Here is a 19700-nt window from a genome sequence, read left to right as displayed (position 1 = left end):
ACATGAGACACCCAAAGAACCTAGATAACTTGGAGAAGATCGGCATGGAGGAGTGGGCCAAGATAACTCCACAGACCTGTGCCGGCCTGATCAGGTCTTATAAAAGACGATTATTAGCTGTAATTGCAAACAAGGGTTATTCCACAAAATATTAAACATAGGGGTTGTATAATAATTGACCCACACTTTTATGTTTAAAATTTAATAAAATTCAACTGAGCAACATAACTTTTTGGTTTGTAAGATTTATGCTTCTGTTCATAAAACCTACTCTCGTTTGCAGTTTGAAGGCTCTAACTTATTTGCATCTTATCAAACCAGCTAAATCTGCAGGGGGTTGAATACTACTTGTAGGCACTGTATATATATATATATATATGTATATACACTGCTCAAAAAAATAAAGCAAACACTTAAACAACAGAATATAACTCCAAGTAAGTCAAACTTCTGTGAAATCAAACTGTCCACATAGGAAGCAACACTGATTGACAATAAATGTCACATGCTGTTGTGCAAATGGAATACACAATAGATGGAAATTATTGGCAATTATCAAGACCCACTCAATAAAGGAGTGGTTCTGCAGGTGGGGACCACAGACCACGTCTCAGTACCAATGCTTTCTGGCTGATGTTTTGGTCACTTTTGAGTGTTGGTTGTGCTTTCACACTCGTGGTAGCATGAGATGAACTCTACAACCCACAGATGTTGCTCATGTAGTGCTGCTCATCCAGGATGGCACAACAATGCGAGCTGTGGCAAGAAGGTTTGCTGTGTCTGTCAGGGCAGTGTCCAGAGGCTGGAAGCACTACCAAGAGACAGGTCAGTACACTAGGAGATGAGGAGGGGGCCGTAGGAAGGCAACAAACCAGCAGCAGGACCGCTACCTCCGTCCTTTGTGCAGGATCGCTACCTCCAGTAGGCCACAAATGTGCATGTATCTGCACAAACGGTTAGAAACCGACTCCATGAGGTTGGTATGAGGGCCCAACGTCCACAGATGGGGGTTGTGCTCACAGCCCAACACCGTGCAGGACGCTTGGCATTTGCCACAGAACACCATGATTGGCAAAGTCGCCACTGGCACCCTGTGCTCTTCACAGATGAAGATAGGTTCACACTGAGCACATGTGACAGGCGTGAAAGAGTCTGGAGACACCGTGGCGAGCGATCTGCTGTCTGCAACATCCTTCAGCATGACCGGTTTGGCAATGGGTCAGTAATGGTGCGAGGTGGCATTTCTTTGGAGGGCCGCACTGCCCTCCATGTGCTGGCCAGGAGTAGCTTGACTGCCATTAGGTTCCGAGATGAGATCCTCAGACCCCTTGTGAGACCATATGCTGGTGCAGTTGGCCCTGGGTTCCTCCTAATGCAGGACAATGCCAGACCTCATGTGGCTAGAGTGTGTCAGCAGTTCCTGCAAGATGAAGGCATTGAAGCTATGGACTGGCTCGCCTGTTCCCCAGACCTGAATCTGATTAAGCACATCTGGAACATCATGTCTCGCTCCATCCACCAACGTCACGTTGCAACACAGGCTGTCCATGAGTTGGCGGATGCTTTAGTCTTGGTCTGGGAGGAGATCCCACAGGAGACCATCCGCAACCTCATCAGGAGCATGCCCAGGCATTGTAGGGAGGTCAAACAGGCACCTGGAGGCCACACACAATACTGAGCCTCATTTTGACTTGTTTTAAGGACATTACATCAAAGTTTAATCAGCCTGTAGTGTGTTTTTCCACTTTAATTTTGGGGGTGACTCCAAATCCAGGCCTTTATTTGTTAATAAATTTGATTTCCATTGATGATTTTTGTGAGATTTTGCAGTCAGCACATTCAACTTTATACAGAACACAGTATTCAAAGAGAATATTTCATTCATTCAGATCTAGGATGTGTCATTTGAGAGTTCCCTTTATTTTTTGAGCAGTTTGCCAAAGAAGAATGGTCTACAATTCCAGCAGAGCATTGTAAGAAACTCATTGATGGTTACCGGAAGCGGTTGTTCGCAGTTATTTTGGCTAAAGGTTGTGCAACCAAGTATTAGGCTGAGGGTGCCAATACTTTTGTCTGGACCATTTTTGGAGTTTTGTGTGAAATGATCAATGATTTGATTTTTGCTTCATTCTCTTTTGTGTTTTTTCCTTGCAAGCAAATTAAATGAAGATAATAATACCAAAGAATTTGTGATTGCAATCATTTTCAGGAAGAAACTGAGTATTATCTGACAGAATGGCAGGGGTGCCAATACTTTTGGCCACCACTGTATATATATATATATATATATATATATATATATATATACAGTACAGACCAAAAGTTTGTACACACCTTCTCATTTAAAGATTTTTCTGTATTTTCATGACTTTGAAAATTGTACATTCACACAGAAGACATCAAAACTATGAATTAACACATGTGGAATTATATACTTAACAAAAAAGTTTGAAACAACTGAAAATATGTCTTATATTCTAGGTTCTTCAAAGTAGCCACCTTTTGCTTTGATGACTGCTTTGCACACTCTTGGCATTCTCTTGATGAGCTTCAAGAGGTAGTCACCGGAAAGTTTAATAAGTGGGATTTCTTGCCTTATAAATGGGGTTGGGACCATCAGTTGTGTTGTGCAGAAGTCAGGTGGATACTTATAGTCCTACTGAACAGACTGTTAGAATTTGTATTATGGCAAGAAAAAAGCTGTTAAGTAAAGAAAAATGAGTGGCCATCATTACTTTAAGAAATGAAGGTCAGTCATTATGAAAAATTGGGAAAACTTTGAAAGTGTCCCCAAGTGCACTTGCAAAAACCATCAAGCGCTACAAAGAAACTGGCTCACATCAGGACCGCCCCAGGAAAGGAAGACCAAGAGTCACCTCTGCTTCTGAGGATAAGTTTATCCGAGTCACCAGCCTCAGAAATCGCAGGTTAACAGCAGCTCAGATTAGAGACCAGGTAAATGCCACACAGAGTTGTAGCAGCAGACACATCTCTTCAACAACTGTTAAGAGGAGACTTTGTGCAGCCGGCCTTCATGGTAAAATAGCTGCTAGGAAACCACTGCTAAGGACAGACAACAAGCAGAAGAGACTTGATTGGGCTAAAGAACAGAAGGAATGGACATTAGACCAGTGGAAATCTGTGGTTAAGTCTGATGAGTCCAAATTTGAGATCTTTGGTTCCAAAGGTACGTTAAAACCAACCACACCATTGTTTTTCTTATGAAATTCTCAATAAGTTTGATGTGTCACATGACCCTCTTCCCATTGAAAAAATAAAGTTGGATCCAAAATGGCCAACTTCAAAATGGCCGCCATGGTCACCACCCAGCTGGAAAAGTTTCCCCCCTCCCATATACTAATGTGCCACAAACAGGAAGTTGATATCACCAACCATTCCCATTTTATTTAGGTGTATCCATATAAATGGCCCACCCGGTACTGTATAAATATATATATACTAGCTATTGAACCCGTTCTATGCCTGGGTGGCGAGCATTTTTATTGGTATATGGTCTCCCATGCTGGTATGTGCTGCCCCCCTCCATCTATTTGTGCTGCCCCCATCCTGTCCCCACCATCCAATCCTGGTATGCGTGGCACCCCTCACCCCCAATCCTGGTATGCGTGGCACCCCTCACCCCAAATCCTGGTATGCGTGGCACCCCTCACCCCCAATCCTGGTATGCGTGGCACCCCTCACCCCTATCCTGGTGTTTATGGTATCCCTCATCCTGGTATGCATGGCACCCTATCCCTCACTCCCAATCCTGGTATGCGTGGCACCCCTCACCCCCAATCCCGGTATGCGTGGCACCCCTCATCCTGGTATGGGTGGCTCCCCTCACCCCCAATCCCGGTATGCGTGGCACCCCTCACCCCCAATCCCGGTATGCGTGGCAACCCTCATCCTTATCCTGGTGTGTATGGTATCCCTCATCCTAGTATGCATGGCACCCCATCCATATCCTGGTGTGTATGGTATCCCTCTTCCTGGTATGCATGGCACCCCATCCCTCATTCCCAATTCCGGTATGCGTGGCACCCCTCATCCCCAATCACGGTATGCATGGCACCCCTCACCCCCAATCCCGGTATGCGTGTCACCCCTCACCCCCAAATCCTGGTATGCATGGTACCCCTCACCCCCAATCATGGTATGCGTGGCACCCCTCACCCCTCAATCCTGGTATGCGTGGCACCCCTCACCCCCCAATCCTGGTATGCATGGACCCCTCACCCCCAATCCTGGTATACGTGGCACCCCTCATCCCTATCCTGGTGTGTATGGTATCCCTCATCCTGGTATGCATGGCACCCTATCCCTCACTCCCAATCCTGGTATGCGTGGCACCCCTCACCCCCAATCCTGGTATGTGTGGCACCCCTCACCCCCAATCCCGGTATGCGTGGCACCCCTCATCCTTATCCTGGTGTGTATGGTATCCCTCATCCTGGTATGCATGGTACCCCATCCCTATCCTGGTGTGTATGGTATCCCTCATCTTGGTATGCATGGCACCCCATCCCTCATTCCCAATCCCGGTATGCGTGGCAGCCCTCATCCCCAATCCCAGTATGCCTGGCACCCCTCACCCCCAATCTCGGTATGCGTGGCACCCCTCACCCCCCAATCCCGGTATGCGTTGTACCCCTCACCCCCCAATCCTGGTATGCGTGGCACCCCTCACCCCCCAATCCTGGTATGCGTGGCACCCCTCACCCCCAATCCTGGTATACATGGCACCCCTCACCCCCAATCCTGGTATGCGTGGTACCCCTCACCCCCCAATCCTGGTATGCGTGGAACCCCTCACCCCCAATCCTGGTATATGTGGCACCCCTCATCCCTATCCTGGTGTGTATGGTATCCCTCATCCTGGTATGCATGGCACCCTATCCCTCACTCCCAATCCCGGTATGCGTGGCACCCCTCACCCCCAATCTCGGTATGCGTGACACCCCTCACCCCCAATCCCAGTATGCCTGGCACCCCTCACCCCCAATCTCGGTATGCATGGCACCCCTCACCCCCCAATCCTGATATATGCATGGTCCCCTCACCCCTTTCAAACTGTACACACATATGAAAAAAATAAACAGTTATACTCACCTTTCTTCTCTGTGCTCCAGCGCTGCTGTGTCCTCCTATGCCGGATGCCGGGGGAGGAGTGCGGCACCGGAGCACCGTGCTATCCGGCACCATTTTGCTGAAGACACACTGTAATTGTGTCTTCAGTAAAATGGCGAAGGATAGCGCTATGCGCACGCGCCGGTCCGACGCCTTCACTCCGCCCCCGGTCTCCAGCGAAGAGAGGTGCCGCTGCAATGCTCCTCCCGGTCAGGTAAGTATGAAAGTATGACGCCGGAGATCGCGGTATGCGTTCAGTGTCTACGCATACCGCGCAATCTCCGGCTCCATACACCTCCTCTTACCTGTAAAGGCTGGATGCCTGCTTCTGTCTGGAGCCAGACTGCGCGTCACGCATGCGCAGTCTATCGAGGCTTCAGACAGAAACACGCATCCCCGGTTACATTAAAGATATATATAATTCTCTTTTTCAGTCATAAGGAGATAGGCAACTGTAACTAACATCACTTAGAGACAGGCAGCCATGTTAAACGCCCCCTAGAGACAGGCATCCACAGTATATATTACTTAGAGACAGAGGCAGCCATGTCATGGATCACCTAGAGACAGGCAGCCAAGATATACATCACTTAGAGACAGGCAGCCATGTTACAGATCACCTAGAGACAAGCAGCCAAGATATACATCACTTAGAGACAGGCAGCCATGTTACAGATCTCCTAGAGACAGGCAGCCAAGATATACATCACTTAGAGACAGACCAGACCTCTATGTCATAGATCAGCTAAAGACAGTTAGCCATGTTAGAAATCACCTAGAGGGAGGCAGCTATGACACACATCACGTAGAGACAGGCAGCCATATTATAGATCACTTAGAGACAGGCAGCCAAGATATACATAATTTAGAGAAAGACCTCTATGTCAAAGATCACCTAAAGACAGAGGCAGCCATGTTATAGATCACCTAGAGACAGGCAGCCAAGATATACATCACTTAGAGACAGACCTCTATGTCATAGATCACCTAAAGACAGGCAGCCATGTTAGAAATCGCCTAGAGACAGGAAGCTATGACACACATCACGAAGAGACAGGCAGCCAAGTTATAGATCACCTAGAGACAGGCAGCCATGTTATAGATCACCTAGAGACAGGCATCCAAGACATACATAACACAGAGATGAGCAGCTATGCTATAGATCACCTAGAGAATGGTGGCCAAGATAGACATCACCTAGAGACATGCAGCCAAGGTATAAATTGCCTAAAGAAAGACAGTCAAGTCATAGATCATCTAGAGAAAGGCAGCCAAGTTACACATCACCAAGAGATAGATGGCCATGACATATATCACCTAGAAACAGGTAGCCATGTTGCAGATCACCTAAAGGCAGACAACTATGTTATAGTTCATCTAGATTTAGATATCCATGTTATCCATCACATAGAGACAGACATGCATGCTATACATTACCTAAAGACAGGAGTCGATGATATAGATCACCTAAAGACAAGCAGGTATTATATATTCCAAATAGAGAAAAGTCGTCCTTGATATACTCTAGAAACAGGATGCCATATTATACAAATAAATACACACAAAGTAGTTTGATAACTATAACAATCTGTAGGTGTTCCACAGTTAGTGCTATTCGTGTTGCCATTGATATGTCCTCTGTGTTGACCTAGCACATGTATGCCATATAACTGCCAGGGTTCATATGATGTGTGTGGAATTGCATGACTGAAACAATGTTAAGTGCCAGTTATCTGATAGAAACATAATGTACATATAAAGTACAGTAGATACGGTATGTAATGCTGTTTTTCCGAATTTTTTGTATTACTTAGTTTTATTGTAATATGTTTTTACTCTGTTGAAGGTTCTTTTTCAGGTTACAGAGTAAAAGAAGGTGAATGCAAGGAATTGTATAACTGGTGACTGTATGGCAAGAGTACTTGTAATTTCTTTGAACTCTGATTCTCTAGGAACTGCATTTCTCATGGGAATCAAAGAGCGTGATTCAAACTACCTCTACAGTTGACAGAAACATTTTCAGTTATCAAGAAGTAGCTCCGGAGTACCAAGAAATAGTTTCCGCTTACTGGAGCTAAGCAAGCATGAAATCTTATAAGGCAATTAATAGTCAGACCGTGAGAGTTGCCCGAGCAAAGTACTATGTGGTACTCTCTAAAGAAGCATTTCGAGTTCTCGGGTAGTTATTTTAAGTGTCATTATGGTGTGAACATCTGATTCTTAAAGACAGCAAGATTAAAAACTCATGAGACAGGCACATTAATTATCCTATACTGCAAAGTACAATTAAATGTATAATAAAAAGAGGCTCTGGAAGCTATGAATTCCTGCTAGAATAATTTCAGACTAGCATTGGACCAAATAAGCATATGGTGGTCAACTTAAATCCAGTCGCATTGCATCAGTTTATACAGGTAAAGTATTATTAACATATTATAATGATTATGTGGATGTAGAAATATGATGACCTAAGTCAATATTGTGAACTGTTGTGCACATGATGTAATAATTTACTGTGCCACAGTCACAGAATAAACTGAAAAAGTAGATTTGTAAAACTACATGAACAATTAGGTAAAGGTTTCTACATAGTGAAGATAAGCATATAATGTTGGCCTTGATGAAGTGTTTTTCCATGGGAAATGGCCCTTTTCACACTACAATGAGAATGTATCTACCATACCACACATTTTATTGATGCCCAAACAAGGAATAATTACTTTTCATTTTTCTATGTGCTCAGTGTGCCAGGACTTTGATTCTAAACAGTACATTTCATATGGACTAACTCTTTGTTCGGTTAAGTACCATCAGTTAAAAGGGTACAGTAGTTTTGAAACGGCATCTTTATTTCTATAAAGTGAGGTTTTTCCGCATCAACACTGGGTCTCTCATTTGTACCCAAAGAGCTGCTAATATAAAACTCCAAAACAGTATCTTATAGAAGCACTCCTCCTCACATCAAAGTATTTATCCTCTTAATATATTTCAATCATCATATTATATAGCACTGTGTCCTTGCAATTACTCATTTTGCCTTTCTACTCAGATAATTCTTCTCTTTTATCAGCTCTATGTAGAAACAGGAATCCTCATTTCCCTGCAAGAGTCATCCCCTTTTTCAACTCTTCACCCAGCTGCTCAGCTCCTCCCGCCTGCCAGGGAGTTTTGAAGTGATGACTCATGCAGGGAAAATTGACCTCCTGTTTCTACATAGAGCTTAGTAGGAGTCAGCTAATCAGTTTTTAGTGATATGATGTTAGAAACCTAATGGAAAATACAAGAACAAAATGAGCAATTGTAAGTACACAGTGCTATATAATATGATAACTGCAATATATTAAGAGGATAAAAATGTTGATGGGAGTGCTTCTTTAATGTCAAAATGGATAGCTAAGAATAAAGGAAAGTGTATGTTTGAAACATAGGCAAAGGATAGGGTTATCTTCAGGACTGTACCATTTACAAGCCTCCCGGCTTCTTGCACCTCTCAAGATTGACAGTTCTTTTTTGCCTCTACTGCATAATATGAGTACAGGGGCATTGAAGCTGGATGGATCCAGAGATCCCACCAGCTTCAGAGCAACACCGGCAATCTGTCTAGTGAAAGAATATTCAAGCACTGCATTAATTTCTTTGGAAACCAACCACCATTGATAGACTGTAGCAGTAAACATTAACCTAAGCAGTGAGTTGTATTCAATAGAATTAAAATCCCTTCATTCTGAGGAACAAAGAAGATTTTACATAAGAAGTTACTTACAATTTTTTTAAGCACTTGATTTAGATTCAAAATGCAGATTGAAAGTGTATTTTTTTTAAACATTTACAATATTTATATGCAGAGGGATAATTAGTATGGGCAGCATGATCGTTTAGGATTGTTGCCTTGCAGCGCTGGGCTCCCTAATTAAAAAAATTGACCAAAGTTAATATCTGCATGAAGTTTGTATGTTCTTCACATGTTTACATGGGTTTATCCATGATATTCTGATTTCCCCCCATACTCCAAAAACATACTGATATGGAATTTAGAATGTTATACCAGCTGTGCCCAAGGAGCTATGACAATGTCTGTAAAATTCTGCAAAGCATTTTGGCATGGCATAAATAAGATAAATAAATCAAGTTTGACTTTTTCTTGAAAATTCCTGTAGATTTCTTCTGCTCTATGGCTTGGATTTGAATAGTGTTGAGCCACCCCCGTAGTGTTCGAGTTCGGTTCGGTTCGTCGAACACCCGTGTGTTCGCCGAACTGTTCGTCGAACTGTTCGTCGAACACCTTCGAACACCGTTAAAACCAATGGCAGGCAAACAAAAACACATAGAAACACATAGAAAACACCTTCAAAGGTGTCCAAAAGCTGACAAACTGCTCAGAAGACACAACTAACACATGGAAAAGTGACAAGTACATATAGTCATGAGAAAAGAAAAGAGGTGGAGGAGTAAAAGGAGGGGGAGACACAGATATAGGCATGTCATGCCCTTCTAAAATCCAAAAAGTGAGAAGCCGACACGTTCAGTCCGCTCCTGCCCGTGCCACCTCCGTGTCGCCGGGTTTGTGCCAGAGCCGCGGTGAACCCTGACGGCCAGCCCCCCTCTCCCAATACTGGTGCCTGTCCGCTGGTGGGTCGAGCGAGCCCCCCTGTGGTGGAGGCAGCTCTAAGCTTTATAATTTAAATTGTCTCTCTAATTTGAATGAATACACTTTAAATCCATTTACAAGGATCTATTGGAGGGCAAGTCTCATGCCAGCAGCCGCGTAATTCCAGCTCCAGTAGCGTCCACTAAAGCTGCTGCAGTTAAAAAGCTTTTATAAGGATCGAGCTCGGCTGTCCACCGCAAGGCATCCTACTGCCAGTCCCAGCCCCTATGCCTTGGGGTGCCTCCTGATGCTCTTCACTGAGCATCCCGTGGTCCCAAAGCATTTCATTTGAAAAAATTAAGTGTCCAAACTACAGGTGGTGTAGCTTGCTTAACAGCCGGGATAATCCGTTGACTAGCAGACACTGCTACTAGGCACAAAGTATTTCCTGGGCTTGATGCAGTTAAAAATTTGTAATTAGATACTCTCGTTGGATGCTGAGAAAGCATTCCATAGAGTCTCCTGGCACGCCATATATGATTCTCTTAAAAAGCTTGGGGTAGGGGTCTAGGGGACCCTTTTATAGCCCAAATCACGGCCCTGTATCGCAATACGTCACTTAGGCTGAAGATAAATGGAACTGTAGCACCCTGAGAGCTCGGTTGCTACAGAGGTATTGCACCTCACCCAGAGGTGTGATATCTCACTCTCAGGTAAGGATGGAGTGTGGATCAGGACCCGACACCTGCATGCATTACACCACATTGCCGTGGGGCAGGGCGACCAATATGCCCCTGAGATGGGCACGACAGTCCCTGTCCCTGGCTGGAGTGGGGGGAGGGAACACTGAGGAAGGGGAACCCTGTAGTGCAGGAGCAGGGAGGAAGCAGTTCCTGGGTGCATTGAGAAGGGAGTATAAAAGGTGGGCACCATCTTAGTTCAGTGCAGAGAAGTCTGAGCAGAAGTGGCAGGGAGCAGGGGCTCTGCATGAGCTCTGCTCCAGAGGCGGGCCTAGTAACAGAGGCCCAGGCCTGGAAGAGGGAGAAGGAAGGAAGAGGAGCGGAGAAGGCTCCAGGAACGAGGAACGAAGGGATCCCAGGGGTGCAGATGGGCGAGTCGCCACCACATGCCCGAATCCACCTGCATGAAGGGGTCAGGCCAAAGGGGGAGACCGGTCCAAAAAACTAGTGGAGGCAGGAAACGACCCTCAGCTAGAAACCTGAGGCTGTGACATTTTATGTGGCGCAGCCCCTCGCTACACCCGCTAGGAGGGCAGCACATAGGGTCAGGGAAACTGGCGCCAAGTTTACCAAGAGGAGGCCCGAGGCAGCCGGACAGAAGGGTTGGTAAGAAAGGCCAGACAAAGGACACACAAAGGGGGTCCTGTAAAGCGCTCCAAAGTTATCTGGGAGTTGTCTGAGCCCCTCATCTGGTGAGCACAGTACGACGTGGGCAGCCGTTACCTGCAGACGTGGTTTGGATAATAAGAACTGTGAGTAAAGGCCCTGGACTGCATCACTGACTCCGTGTAGTTACTGCTGCTGCCCTGCACCATCACCCCCATCCTCCGCATACACTGCCCTGAGGCTATACTCCTCCCGTTGGGAGTTATGCTACGCTCTGCTGCACCCACAACACCAGCCTCAGCGGTCTGCCCTGCAGCGGCGGTTCACTCTGGTCGCAATCCACGGGTGGCGTAGTCGGACATTTAAACATCAAAACCACATAAATAGTTCCGCCACTGGTTTGACCACCCTGAGCCACGGAACCGGGTCGCCGCCACGAAGACTACAACCACCAGCATCCACCAAAAAGGGTCCGGCTCCGGGTGTCCCAAGGCCCAGGGGGTGCATCAGAACATTTTCATCACCTTTCACAATCACCAATGGGACAGGGCAGGTATGTCCTCTGTCCCCTCTCTTTTACATCCTAGTGACGGAGCACCTGCTCTCATCAATTCGCCATAACTCCAATATTAGGTGGATTGAGGTGGGAGGCACCGAGTACAAGTGCTCTCTATTTGCTGATGATGTACTAGTATATATCACTCAATCACATATATCCATCCATGCTGTTATGGCTGAAATAGATCACTTTGTTACATCGTCAAATTTTAAAATCAATGCAGCGAAGTCTGAGGCCCTCGATGTCTCCCTCCCCAAATCCATATAGGATTCCATCCAGTCCAACTTTCCCTTTGCCTGGCCCTCACAGGGTATCAAATACTTAGGAATTCCTATTCATAGAGACCTCTCCCATCTATGTTATCTTAATTTTGGGCCCTTTATTGAACAACTCCATACAGACCACGGTTGGCAAGTTAGAACTGTAAGATTCACTACGTGAACCACTGGTGTTTTGTGCAAAAGCACATGTACACTGTGTTCCAAATTATTATGCAAAAAGTGTTTAGGAGTGATAAGGGAAGAATTTGTTTGTTTGTCAGTTAAACTCATTGATGGTGATGTGTGTCAGGGCTCTTTATATCACTGTAAGCAATTGCAGACCCCTGTGCTAATTAGTTTGGCAGGTGTGTCCAATGAAAGGCAAGACTACTTAAGAAGGCTGTCTCACATTATTAAGCAGCCTACATTTTCTGCCAAAATGGGAAAGAAAAAGGATGTGTCGGCTGCTGAGAAGCAACAAATTGTGGAGTGTTTAGGTCAAGGCATGACTACAATCAACATTGTGCGATGATCAGGATGAAGTGTCTTGGCAATCAAGAAGTATGTAGCTGATTCACAGTACACACGTGTGCGTGCTGATAAGGGCTAATTGAGGACTCTTTCCTACAGGCAATTACGTCAGGTTAAAAGAGCAGCGGCAAAAAAGCCTTGTCATAGCAGCAGACAAGTTTTTGAAGCTGCTGGTGCCTCCAACGTCCCCCGAACAACAAGATGCAGGGTCCTTCAGAGGTTTGCAGCTGTGCATATGCCATCCTGTCGACCTCCTCTATCCACTTCACACAAGCAGAAATGGCTCCAGTGGGCCAAACATTACATGAAGACTGATTTCAAAACTGTTTTGTTCACGGATGAGTGCCGTGCAGCGCTCGATGGTCCAGATGGATGGAGTGGAGGATGGCTGGTTGATGGACACCCCACGCAAACACGGCTACAGCGCCAACAAGGAGGAGGTGGAGTAATGTTTTGGGCTTGAATCATGGGGAGAGAGATTGTCGGCCCCTTTAGGATCCCTGAAGGCGCTAAAGATGAACACAATAAAGTATGTGGATTTTCTCAAACAGCACTTCCTGCCATGGTTCAAGAAGAAGAACCATGTATTTCACGGTAAGATCATTTTTTTGCATGATAATGCACCATCTCATGCTGCACATAAAACATCTGCATCTCTGGCTGATATGGGCATAAAAGGGGACAAACTTATGGTGTGACCCCCATGCTCCCCTGACCTCTACCCCATTCAGAACCTCTGGAGCATCATCAAAAGGAGTGTCTATGATGGCGGGAGGCAGTTCTCATCTAAGCAACAGCTCTGGGAGGGTATTCTGTCCTCATGCAAAACAATTGAAGCAGAAACCATCCAAAACCTGACAAATTCAATGGACGAGAGAGTTCAGAAGCTCCTTTCGAACAAGGGGTCCTATGTGAAAATGTAACATCACCTAGAATAAAGTTTTGAGTTGAAAACTGTTTGATTTCAGTTTCTAATAACCTGCTAATGCTTATAAGTTCAAAAATGACCATTTTTTTGGTCTTTATTAAAATGAAAAGGTTGATCGAAAAGTTTGGGGGATCTAAGAGTGTGGCAACCCAGTAGTCATGATTACTTCGAATTCTGACAATATGAGGGTCATGTTGCAGGTAGTGCAGCAAGAAGGCACTTATGTGCTAGATGCAGCTACAAATTATTATTCATTTTAAATCTGGTGGAGCTTAGTATAGATGGGCTAATAGGATCAGTGCTGCACACTGCTACAAAGCCCAAATTATTTTCCAGCCAAGATACAGATAAACATGATTAGTAATTTGAAAGCTTAAAACGGTTGGTAGGGTGATTTTAACCAATCATCAAGCTTTTACTCTCCCCAGGATGACACAGGGGTAGAAAAGTCATTTCGGATCCATGATTTGTTCATCTTTATGAACGTGAGTCTGTCTACATTATCAGTGGAGAGCCGCGTGCGCTTATCTGTCAGCACACCACCAGCAGTGCTGAACACACGTTCAGACAGAACGCTGGCTGCGGGGCATGACAAGATCTCCAAGGCGTAAGTGGCTAGCTCCGGCCATTTATCCAGATTGGAAGCCCAAAAAGAGCAAGGGTCCAGTGACACAGTCATGGCTTCAATGTTTACTTGGAGATACTCCTGTACCATCGTCTCTAGGCGTTGACTATGTGTCAGACTTCTTGTCTCCTGTGGCCTTGCAAAGGATGGGCTAAAAAAGTGGTGAAATGATTCCGCAAAATTGATGTTACCAGCAGATACTGTGGTTCTGTTATGGTTTGAGTGCTGAACACTTGACGGTCCCATGGTTGGCAAGTTGGAACTGTGAGATTCACTACGTGCACCACTGGTGTTTTGTGGAAAAGCACATGTAAGATTCTGCAACAGTCTCTGCTGATACTCCTGCATGCGTGCATCCCTTTCTATGGCAGGAATAATTTCGGCAAATTTACTTTTGTACCGGGGATCTAACAGTGTGGCAACCCAGTAGTCAGGATTATTTCTAATTCTCACAATTCGAGGGTCATGTTGCAGGTAGTGCAGCAAGAAGGCACTCATGTGTGTTGCGCATCCAGGAGCACCAAGTCCCTGTTGTGTTGGTGGCGAGGTAACAATCATGCTTCCTTCCTCTGTCCTCTGCCCCCAACCTCGCACAACAGAAATGTGATCAAGGTCTCCCTCATCTGATGAGTCTTCCATCAGTTCGTCCTCCACTTCTTCCTGGGCTCCTGCACCATCCTCACTAGTTTGGCTGCTACCATGCGCCCTGGTAAAACCATCTTCCCCACCCTCACATGCCTGCCGCCTTGGTGCTGCCGACCGTCTGGACCTTGCAGATGTTAGCCCTTCCGCATACAACTCCTCCTACTCTACTTCCTCCACCTCCTCTTGTGCCACCACCTGACTCCGAATTCTGTTTAACATGTGCTCCAGCATGTAAATCACCGGAATAGTCATGCTGATAATGGCATCGTCAGCACTAAACATCTTCGTCGCCATTTCAAAACTGTGCAGAAGGGTGCATAGGTCCCTGATCTGAGACCACTCCTCCAGCGTGATTTGCCCCACCTCCGGATTTCGTTGGCCCAGGCTATACGTCAGAACGTATTGCACCAGGGCTTGTCGGTGCTGCCACAGTCGCTGCAACATGTGCAGAGTTGAATTCCACCGGGTAGGCACATCGCATTTTAGCCGGTGAAGTGGCAGGCCCAATGACTTCTGTAGAGATGTAAGTCGCTGAGCTGCGGGATGCGAATGGCGGAAGTGAGCACACAGCGACCGTGCCCTCTGCAGAAGGCCATCTAGTCTGGGATAGTGGGCTAAAAATTGCTGGACAACCAGGTTCAACACGTGAGCCATACAAGGCACGTGTGTGACATTGCCCCGGCGAAGGGCCGCACCCAGGTTTGCAGCATTGTCGCACACGGCCTTCCCTGGTTTCAGGTCCAGTGGAGACAACCATTCATGAAATTGGTTCTCCAGAGCTGACCACAACTCCTCAGCTGTGTGACTCACATTTCCCAGACATTTCAAAGTAAAAACCGCCTGATGACGTTGAGCCCTACTGCCAGCATAGTAAGGAGGTGTGCAGGATCCCTTCTGCGCAGTTAGAAAGCTTGTGGCATGACCAGACAGGCTTTGGGTGCAGGTGGAAGACCGAGAGGAGGTTGAGGAGGCAGAAGCAGTGGAGGAACTTTGACATAAAGAGGATTGACGCACAACTCGTGGGGACGGCAAGACTTGGACAGCAGCCCCTTGTCCTGCTGTCACCATAGTTACCCAGTGCCCAGTCAGCGACATGTAACGCCCCTGTCCATGCCTACTCGTCCAAGTGTCTGTGGTGAAATGCACCCTGTCACACACAGAGTTTCTCAAAGAAGCGGTGATGTTGTGTGCGACATGCTGGTGGAGCGCAGGCACACCTTTCTTTGAGAAGTAGTGCCGACTGGGCATCTGGTACTGGGGCACTGTGACGGACATAAGGTCTCGAAAATCCTCTGTGTCCACCAGGCGGAAAGGCAGCATTTCTGTAGCCAAGAGCTTGCAGATGGTGAAATTCAACCTCTTAGCTTTCTCATGGCTAGGAGGAAATGGTCTTTTACTTGTCCACATCTGAGGGACCGAGGGCTGGCTATTGTGCTTAGACGGGGTTGATAAGGGTGTCCCCGGCAAACTGCCGGTCTGTGAGGAAGATGCAGGCGGACATGTTAGGTTGCCTTGATCCATAGGTGGTGCTATCGATGTCGGACAGCGCTCAACACCAGCTGGTGTTACCACCTCCAAAGAAAATGATGACCTGCCAATCACGCTGGCTGTTGCGGGTAAAGGGGTGGCAGGTCTGCGCCCCAAAACAGGTGTGACTGCTGTCCCCCCAGTCACAGAGGATGAAGAGGCCGCGGATGCACAAGATATGGCAGACGGTGGTTGGCCCGGCCGGCTAGGCCGCATTGTAGCACACTGAGCTTCCCACTGCAACTTATGCTTCATGTCCATGTGCCGGTTCATGCATGAAGTACTCAAACTATGTATTTTTTGGCCTCTACTTAGCTTTTGCTGACAAATGTTACAGATAACACGAGTTGGGTCATCTTTATCGATCTGAAAAAATGCCCAGGCTATGCAAGGCTTAGCACCCATGCGACCTGAAGAGCCACCACGACTTGTGGTGAGAGGCAGAGTTGTGTTTGAGGATGCAGTTGTTGACGTGCTTCCAGTACTACGTCTCTGTCCAGGAAGGCGCAAACTGACCTCGTCGTCACTAGCATCTTCCTCCACCTCCTCTGCTGACCTCATCTCTTGGCTGACTGTGGGTTGACAGTAAGTGGGATCTCCAATCTCATCATCATCACCCTGTGCGTTATCACACCCGTCGTCCTCAGAGCCAACCTGTTCCTGCCCTGACAAAAAACTAAAGTTGTCGCTCCAATCAGGTATTTGAGTCTCATCATCGTCTTCCTCATTGTCTCCACCAAGAGGAGTTACAGTTTGGGAATGAGGGTCTACATTATGGTCAGAACCTTCTGCGTCTGGTCCTGGATCCGACTCATAAAGATTCTGGGCATCAGTGCAGATCATTTCCTCGTCTGGATTCACAGAAGCGCTGGAGTCGACCTCTGATTCCCAGGCTATAGTATGAGTAAACAGCTCTGCAGACTCAACCATCTGTTCTACCTCATACTCAGACGGGCAGCTGGAGATTTGGGAGCTGTGAGGAAGCAAGTGCGATTGGGGTGACACCTTTGAGGACTGGAGTATTTGTGATGTTGAAGTTGATGTGGAGGAGAGCCCACTTAAAGGAGCTCTTGATATCCATTGAAGCACCTGCTGTTTTTGTGCCTCATCTGGAAATTGTAGCGATTGGCGTGGCCGTAAGAAAGGGATCTTATCACATTGTCCGCTAAAAGAAGTAGACATTTTAGTTTGGCTGGAAGATGGTCTTTCTTCTGCAGATGTTACTGTTGCTTTAACACCTACCCCACGGACACAACCTTTTTTCCCCTTCCCAACACGCCTATTCCCCTTTCCACCAGCAGCAGGCCTTTTTCCACTCATTTTGGTGGTTAACTAATTCACAACTCTGGAGTTGTTTGCACAAAAAAACAATGGATGGGAACCGAGCAGAGCTGAGTGGCCAAACTGTGGTATTAGGCCAAAACTATTGGCTGGGTTAGATGCAGAAAAAAATTATATTCAATTTGCAACCTGATGGAGGTCAGTATAGATGGACTAATAGAGAAAGTCCCACACACAGCTAGAAGCCCAAATATTTTTTCAGAGGTAGATGCAGAAAAAATATATATTCAGTTTGCAACCTGATGGAGGTCAGTATAGATGGACTAATAGAGAAAGTCCCACACACTGCTAGAAGGCCAAATATTTTTTCAGAGCTAGATGCAGACAAAAAATTATTTTTAATTTGCAACCTGATGGAGGTCAGTATAGATGGACTAATAGAGAAAGTCCCACACACTGCTAGAAGGCCAAATATTTTTTCAGAGCTGGATGCATATAAAAATTATTTTTAATTTGCAACCTGATGGAGGTCAGAATAGATGGACTAATAGAGAAAGTCCCACACACTGCTAGAAAGCCAAATATTTTTTCAGAGCTAGATGCAGAAAAAAATTATATTCAGTTTGCAACCTGATGGAGGTCAGTATAGATGGATTAATAGAACAAGTCCCACACACAGCTAGAAGCCCAATATTTTTTCAGAGGTAGATGCAGAAAAAAAATATATTCAGTTTGCAACCTGATGGAGGTCAGTATAGATGGACTAATAGAGAAAGTCCCACACACTGCTAGAAGGCCAAATATTTTTTCAGAGCTAGATGCAGACAAAAAATTATTTTCAGTTTGCAACCTGATGGAGGTCAGTATAGATGGACAAATAGAACAAGTCCCACACAGAGCTAGAAGCCCAAATATTTTTTCAGAGGTAGATGCAGAAAAAAATTATATTCAGTTTGCAACCTGATGGAGGTCTGTATAGATGGATTAATAGAACAAGTCCCACACACAGCTAGAAGCCCAATATTTTTTCAGAGTTAGATGCAGAAAAAATATATATTCAGTTTGCAAACTGATGGAGGTCAGTATAGATGGACTAATAGAACAAGTCCCACACACTGCTAGAAGCCCAAATATTTTTTCAGAGGTAGATGCAGAAAAAAATTATATTCAGTTTGCAACCTGATGGAGGTCTGTATAGATGGATTAATAGAACAAGTCCCACACACAGCTAGAAGCCCAATATTTTTTCAGAGGTAGATGCAGAAAAAAAATATATTCAGTTTGCAACCTGATGGAGGTCAGTATAGATGGACTAATAGAGAAAGTCAAACACACTGCTAGAAGCCCAATATTTTTTCAGAGCTAGATGCAGAAAAAAATTATATTCAGTTTGCAACCTGATGGAGGTCAGTATAGATGGACTAATAGAGAAAGTCCCACACACTGCTAGAAGGCCAAATATTTTTTCAGAGCTAGATGCAGAAAAAAATTATATTCAATTTGCAACCTGATGGAGGTCAGTATAGATGGACTAATAGAATGATGCTATGCCCAAAAGATTTTACTTCACTAGGTGCAGTAAAAAAATTGGTATTCTATACACAGGTGGTATATCTTGCAACACAGATAGGCTACTCCACTGACTAACACACTCTGCAATAGGCCAAAAAGGATTAGCTTTGCTAGATTCAGCCAAATGCTGTGAAAAAAACTTGCACAGCACTGGCACAGACCTGCCTCGCAAAAACTGATAGGAACTGATGTAACCTAGTCCTGAAAAGGACTGCAATTACAATTAGTCTTTACTCCCACAATCTATCTATTTAAGAGCACAGACCTGCCTGATAAAAGTCGTAGGAAATGCTGTAACCTAGTCCTTAAAAGGACTGCAATCACAACTATTCCCTACTCCCAAGCTATCTGTAGATTTGTACGAAAATTGGCTTGAAATTAATAAGGTATAGCGCACACAGCAACAGCGGTGCCGTCTAACACGCAGCTGCAGCAGTGAGAAAATGGTGGCGATGGGGAAAATGGCTTGGTCTTATAGGGCAAGGACATGTGACATACACTGCCAATGACACATGCCCTTGCTTGTGTGAAAAAAGCACTTTGCTCCGTGTGTGCGCTGCTGATAGGCTGACAGATTGCACCTCCCCACTGTAAATGCGGGAAAAAGAAAAAAAATGGAGATCTTCATTATTCCTGCAGAGATCCATCCCCTGCCCCTCCCCCCACCCCGCTGTACACTCAAACTGCGTATTAACATTAATTTTCATC

The 19700-nt window shown here is 45.7% G+C and overlaps 1 protein-coding gene across 2 annotated transcripts in view; it reads right to left on the bottom strand.

Moving 5' to 3' along the window:
• Window positions 1-19700, bottom strand: part of FSTL5 (follistatin like 5) — a 1189778-nt gene that overhangs the window by 800444 nt on the left and 369634 nt on the right. The gene's annotated exons all lie outside the window — the stretch shown is intronic.

This window comes from Phyllobates terribilis, unplaced genomic scaffold, assembly GCF_046119375.1.
Source record: "Phyllobates terribilis strain yellow unplaced genomic scaffold, ASM4611937v1 Scaffold_1__5_contigs__length_1240528914, whole genome shotgun sequence".
NCBI lineage: Eukaryota > Metazoa > Chordata > Amphibia > Anura > Dendrobatidae > Phyllobates > Phyllobates terribilis.
The sequence above is the reverse complement of the archived record's forward strand: the minus strand, read 5'-3'. Positions and strand labels throughout refer to the sequence as shown.